Raw genomic sequence first — 6,666 nt, 5'->3', positions numbered from 1 at the left:
ATGTGTATAAGAGACAGAGGGTGGGTTGTGCTACAGTGTTGATTAAGACAAATTTGATCCAATTTGAGTTCCTCATCAGTTACAAGCCCAAAATGCAACTGGGGTTTTCTAATATAAATGGATGAGTATTTGCTACCCAAATTTCAGGGCCTCTTATATGAATGAGATCCTTGCTTTAAATTGCTACAGCATGACACCAACCCTGAAAACCATTTGAGGTACCAGAGCTAAGAGCCAAACTGCTCACAGATATTATGGGCACATCTGCACCAGTATCTAAAATGCCTGTCAGATCAACAGATTTTTTTGCTTTAACGAGAGTACATTTTATCAGAAGTTAACCTTGTGTCACGTTTAAGTCAAAAAATATTTAAGGAGCACCTGCTGAACCAAATCCTGAGTAATTGCCACTTCTTGGCATAACATTAAAGGGAGCCGCAGTAAAATTAACAAGCTGAACAATTCTTTGATCCTTTTGTTACTGAGCACAGGGGTACAGACCATAATTCTGATTTTTTCTCTTCATAATCAGCATCTACGACCCCTGGTAAAACAAACAACCCCTGTAAGGTTGCAGATATTTTTTTTTATTTTTTCTATTTTTTTTTTCTTTTAAACAATATTTCCATTAGGCAGATGGTTCAGAGGTGCACTCTCCCCGCAGAGTATGCACCTAAATTCAGAACAACAATCAACACAGAATTACTGCCTCCCGTTAGAGGAGGTATTTTACCTGTAACAGAACACTGCGCCCAAACCAACCGCAGCACCGATGACCCAGCGGGCGGGCACTAGGACCCTGTAGTTCCTTGTCGGCCGCTCCACTGGCCGGAGAACTCCACAGCTGCAGTGGGCCATGTCTCACACACACACACACGCAATCACACAACTACACAAACACACAAAGGAGCTCCTGACACTTATTACTCACAACATAAAATGACAAATATTACCAATACTGTTAAGAACATATAAAGCCTGTGCTGCATAAGCCTGCCGCTTCTGGTGGAGGGGGTGGTGCCGAGAGCGCAGTGCCAGGCTCAGCCGCAGGCGGCCGCTTCATGGCGGGGGGGCTTGGGGAGGCCCCGGGCCACCACCGCCAGCTCTGAATGTTGAGCATAGAGATCTACACCTCGGTTTTCCAGGTAGAGTGCTGTGCGGGCGTTAGTGCAGCTTTTTCTTAAAAGTGTTAGCCAATTTTTATGGGGCCAGTCGATATCCCTGAGCCATCACCTCCAGTACAGCTGTTGTAGTCTGAGTTTCTGCAGTCTGTTCTTATTAATGCTTTTCTCTAAATCTTTAATAACAAAAAATGCTGTTCTTCCCAACGCGGCTGATGACTCGGCTCATAGCTTACAGGAGTAAGAATTTTTCTTGTCGTGTCCATATTCCCTTGCGCCAAAGTTCTTTCACCTCACTTTTACTTTTTTCCGCCTCACTTCTATCTACGGATCATCCCCAATTAAGGGAGGACACAGACCAGACAGTCCAGATTCTTTTTCAGGATTTACAGCATCAGGGTCTAAAAGATTATCACACCATTCTGCCTCTTCAAACAATAAATTTGGCTCTTTAAAGTGTCCCTTAGCCTTGCCCAGACCAATCAGCACGGCTAAGTTTTTTATCGGACTTACTCCCTGCTTTTCTAAAAAGCAAAAAATCTGAGGACTACCTCTCATTCAAATATTCCTGCCCGGGCAAATTCCTCAAATTCCTGGTGCTGCTGAATGACCTTCCTTAAAGTCCGATCAAGTAGCCAACAACCGGTGAAGGCTGTTCCTGGGTATAATCCTTTTCAGCCTGTGGCCTTTCCAGGGTCGGACCCCCAATGCGGCCAATTCTGGGGTAGCCCTCTTCAGATCGCCAAAATCCCCTGAAGCCGGACCAGCTGCGCTATGTCAGACTTACGAATCCCGACGCTTTAGGAGACGGCACACATCTCCTGCCGTACTGCCGTCAACAATGTCCTTATCGCCTTCCAGCTCCGAATTTTTCCATTCCACCGCTTCCCGGGTTCCGTCTGATGAAAAAGCAGAGTCTGGGTAACCCTGTCCGGTGCGCCACTTGCGGCGGGCAGAGGAAGCAAGCAGTCGATTCAATGTGAATGATAGAGCAAGCTTCAACTTTATTGAAAGAAATCACACCTTATATAAGCACTCTACAATACATTACTTGCAACTCTATTGGATAGATTTAAGAAACTACATTATAATATCTCAGCCATTGGGTACATCTAAAAGGTCACATTATAATACACCAGCCCCTTGTGGCATTTCTGGTATGCATAAACATCCTTCTTGCTGTGAACCTGCTTCTCTCCCAGGGCTGCCTTACTCTCACCCCCAAGGTCATAATGTGCCCCAACTTATCTCACAACAGTCCTTGTTATCATCAATGTACGCTGGGTTTTTTCCTCTCTTTACCTCAGGTGGCTGTGACCGACTTCTGCATGGAGCTATGGCCGACCAGCTCCTGCAGGGAGCTATGGCCTTGCTCTCTGCAAGCCGTTCTCCAACAGTAAGACGCAAGGCTTTGAAGCTAATGTAACTACTGCATTTAGTGTGACTGTGTGGCAGAGAATAGGCGAAAAGCTATGCGATGAAGTTTCATAAGGACAGAAAGAGGCGTGTGAGCTAGCAACTACATGGTGCGTGCTAACTGAGACTCTGAAGGAGTGGAAAAAAGAACATGACGCTGAAGAAAGAATCCATTCCTGCCTCTAGTTCATTTGGTCCTGGGCTCAGTTATGGTGATCCCACACTGTCTGCAGTGGCGGGATGAAAACCATTGAAAGGAAAAAGCAGGGGGCATTCTCGTCCACCTCCACCTCCCCCTTTGCCGATACAGGAAGACCCTGGAGGGGCTTTTCCCTCGCAGGATTCTGATACGCCAAACGTAACACCATCAGCTCCTTCAGAGGATCCAGCAGTATGTAAGTGAGTCTGACAGAGACTCTGAGGGTGGTGAACCCGACACTAAAGATCTTACTGACAATTTCTGAGCATTGAATCTGGCTGATAAACAGACAGAACAAAAAGCTACGCCATGTACGCTCCCTCCATCCACTGTGACTGTCCTCCCCAGGTCCCCGGAGCAGTTTTGGGAGGGTAAGAGTGATAATGAGAGTGATGAAGAAGGAGAATTAAGTGCTGCTATGCAAACTTTGCACCGTTCTGATAAACCTACATCAAAAAGAGTGGGGGGAGCCCATCCTAAACATAGACCACAGTTCAGGGCGGGGGATTGTATGAGGACTCTGATGAGGAAGCACAAGATGAGTTGTTTCCTCCACAAAGACCGAATGAGCAGAAAGCCCCTCAGGCAGTGCCCCCTCCACCTCCCATCGTGGAGCCCTCTGTTCCACCAGCTCCCTCTGATGGGAAAAAAGCCCTGTGCACTTTGTTTATCTGGTGCAAAAGGAATGCAGTCCCTGCTGATGCACGCTCTGCTTTTGATCTCAAAACATGGAAAGAGGCAGGGATCGCCTTATTTGAGGTGGCCATAAGGGAGAATGCCATCACTGTGTCATTTTTAACTGCATGGCAACTGGCACATCAACCCCTGAAACAGTTAAAAGGTGACGGGACTGCCGCGGCAGCTGCAGCCGATGCCAGGTCACCTAGTGGGTCTGATTCTCGGATGGATCCTACAGTTGTAGCTGAAACACCTCCAGAAAAGCCACCAGCCCCACACGTCCACTATCTGCTGATGAGGACGGAATTTTCCTGTTATTAAAGAACTACAGAAAAGCATTAATGAGGATGGACTTAAAAAACTCATTTACAACAAGTATACTGGAAGCGATCGCTCACGGCCGTACTCAGCATTGCAGCCCACCCCCGCCGCGGCCTCTAGCACCGCACTCTCGGCGCGTGCCTGCCCCCCCCGAACCCTAAAAGCGGCAGTTTGTACAGCAGGTGTGACACTGTGATGCACCATCCCTTGTCTGTCAGCACCACATCATCAACAGGCAATGGCTTTTTATATTTCTAACGGTGTTTTACTGTTTGAAGTATTTGTCATTTTATGCTGTGTGAGTGACAAGTGTAAGGGGCCTCTGCGTGTGGTTATGTGATTGATTTGCGTGTGGGAGGCGCAGCCCAGCTGCAGCTGCGCAGTGCGGAGTCCTCCGACCCGAAGCGGCCGGAGAGGAACGGGGAGCAGGGCAGACTCTGTATGGGGGGAGTGCAGGACGAGTGAACATTCCTTAGTGCAGAGCCCTAGTGCCCACCTGCTGGGTCACGGGTGCTGCCTGTTTATTCATGCTCAGTGTTTTAAGTGTCACAGGTGAAATACCTCTTCTAATAGGAGACAGTAATTCTGTGTTAATTGTTGCCTTGAATTTAGGTGTGTACTCTGTGGGGAGAGTGCACCTCTGTACCATCTACCTGAGGGGGATACTGTCAGCTTACTTGGGTAGCATTTTAAATTAATTGTGCATGTTGGATTACTGATGCTGATTTTACTGGACAAATTTGTGCTATGATTTCTACTCCTTACCCACCAGTAACCATTCCAAAAATCACTTGCATTGCTCAACTTGTACCTTTTTTGAGTTGTGTTCCTAAGACAGAAAAAAGTTGCGACGTGATGGAGGATTCGACTCCACAGGACCTTCGCAAGTCTTTTAGTCACAGACTGTTTCATCATCAAGACCACAGATGACCTGTACACTATCCAACAGAAGAGAATTGCCAGTGACAGTAACTCTTACCGGACTTCTGGACACAGGAGCTGATGTAACTCTTATAGCTCATTATTCCTGGTCAACAGAAAATATGGATATGGGAGTAGTAGGACCCTGAGGGTCAACAGGTCATGTCAAATCCCATATGATGACAGCCCCCCCCCCCTCCCCCCCCCGAATCTGTGGGGAAGGGACTGCTTGTTACAGTAAGGTGTGACGATTACTACGGATTTTTAACAGGGGTCGCTGTTCTGCAGGGCATTAAACGGCCGACACTGGAATTAACTTGGCTAACAACTGACCCTGTGTGGGTGATCAGTGGCCCCTGCCAACTGAAAAGTTAAAGGCCCTGCAAGAATTGGTAGAAGAACAGTTGGTTGCTGGACACACTGAACCCTCTCAGAGCCCCTGGAACACTCCTGTATTTGTAATCAAAAAGAAATCAGGTAAATGGAGGTTTTTACATGACCTGTGGCAAGATAATGCTGTTATGGCCACGATGAGGGCTCTGCAACCAGGTACGCCCTCACCTGCCATGATCTCTCACAATTGGGAAATCATAGTTATAGATTTGAAAGACTGTTTCTTTACAATACCATTAGCTTCTCAGGACAAAGAAAATTTTGCATTCTCTGTGTCTTCTGTTAATCATGCAGAACCTGTACGAAGATACCACTGGAAGGTGTTACCGCAGGGCATGAAAGATTCTCAAAAAATATGCCAATGGTTCGTGGCACAAGCATTGTCACCTGTACGGGAAAAATTTCCCACCAGTTATTGTTATCATTGTATGAATGACATTTTGTTGGCATCAAATAGCAAGGAGCAGATGAGTGACATGGAAAATTTCACTAAAGACTCATTGCAACAATATGGATTGATTATTGCCCCTGAAAAAGTGCAGAAAACAGAGCCCCTGGAAATATTTGGGGATGACAGTTACAAACAAGCAGGTTATTCCCCAACCTGTGAAATTTGACCTCGAGGTTAAAACACTCAATGATGTGCAGAAATTAATGAGATCTTTGAATTGGATCAGACCTTACCTCAGACTGACCAATTCGCAGCTGCAACCATTGCTGGAATTGTTAAGTAATTCCAGTGATCCGACAGAACCCAGAACATTAAATAAGAAAGCATTAAGTGCAATCTATATTGTGGAGCAATCTATACACAAAAAAAAATGTTTCTCAAATAGATCTGTCTCAATTAGTACAATTCTTTGTACTAATTGACAGAACTGTGCCGTTTGGTGCCCTGGTGCAGTGGAATCCTGAATGGTGTGACCCCTTACACATTTTAGAATGGATGTTTTTATCATTCAGACCACAGAAAATTGCTCCTCGATTATTTGAGTTAATTGCTGATGTGATCATAAAAGCTGGAAAACGCTGTTTGGACTTAACAGGCGTGATCCAGCTACGATTGTTTTACCTGTTCAGAACTGGTACTTTGAGTGGTGCCTTGCAAACAAGTCTGAGTTACAAGCGGCCTTAGCGGACTTTCAGGGACAAGTGTCATATCATCTTCCATCACACCCGCTACTGAAATTCGCTCAAGAAATACCATTTGGTCAGAAGCACTTGAGTCAGCCAGAACCTGTTAAAGGCCTTACCGTAGTCATGGATGGATCAGGAAAAACTGGTAAAGCAGCAGTGGTGTGGTACGAGAATAATGTCTGGAATAACAAAGTTGTTTACCAAAGGGTTCTCCACAAATTGTTGAACTGCATGCGATGACTCTTGTTTTTCCTACCTTTCATACTCCTATTAATATTGTAACTGATTCATCTTATGTGGATAACTTAGTTTCCCGACTGGACAAAGTAGTCTTAACTTGGTCAAACCATCTAATGTTATTTCAGGTTTTGTTAGAACTTTGGAAAACTATTCAGTCACGCACAGAACCCTATTTTATCATGCACATACGCAGTCATACCACTTCACCTGGATTTTATATGGAAAGTAATGACAGAGTGG

The sequence above is a fragment of the Athene cunicularia genome, assembly GCF_003259725.1.
Source record: "Athene cunicularia isolate RWA chromosome 6 unlocalized genomic scaffold, athCun1 chr6_part2, whole genome shotgun sequence".
In the NCBI taxonomy this organism is placed as follows: Eukaryota; Metazoa; Chordata; class Aves; order Strigiformes; family Strigidae; genus Athene; species Athene cunicularia.
This window is presented reverse-complemented; position numbering follows the sequence as displayed.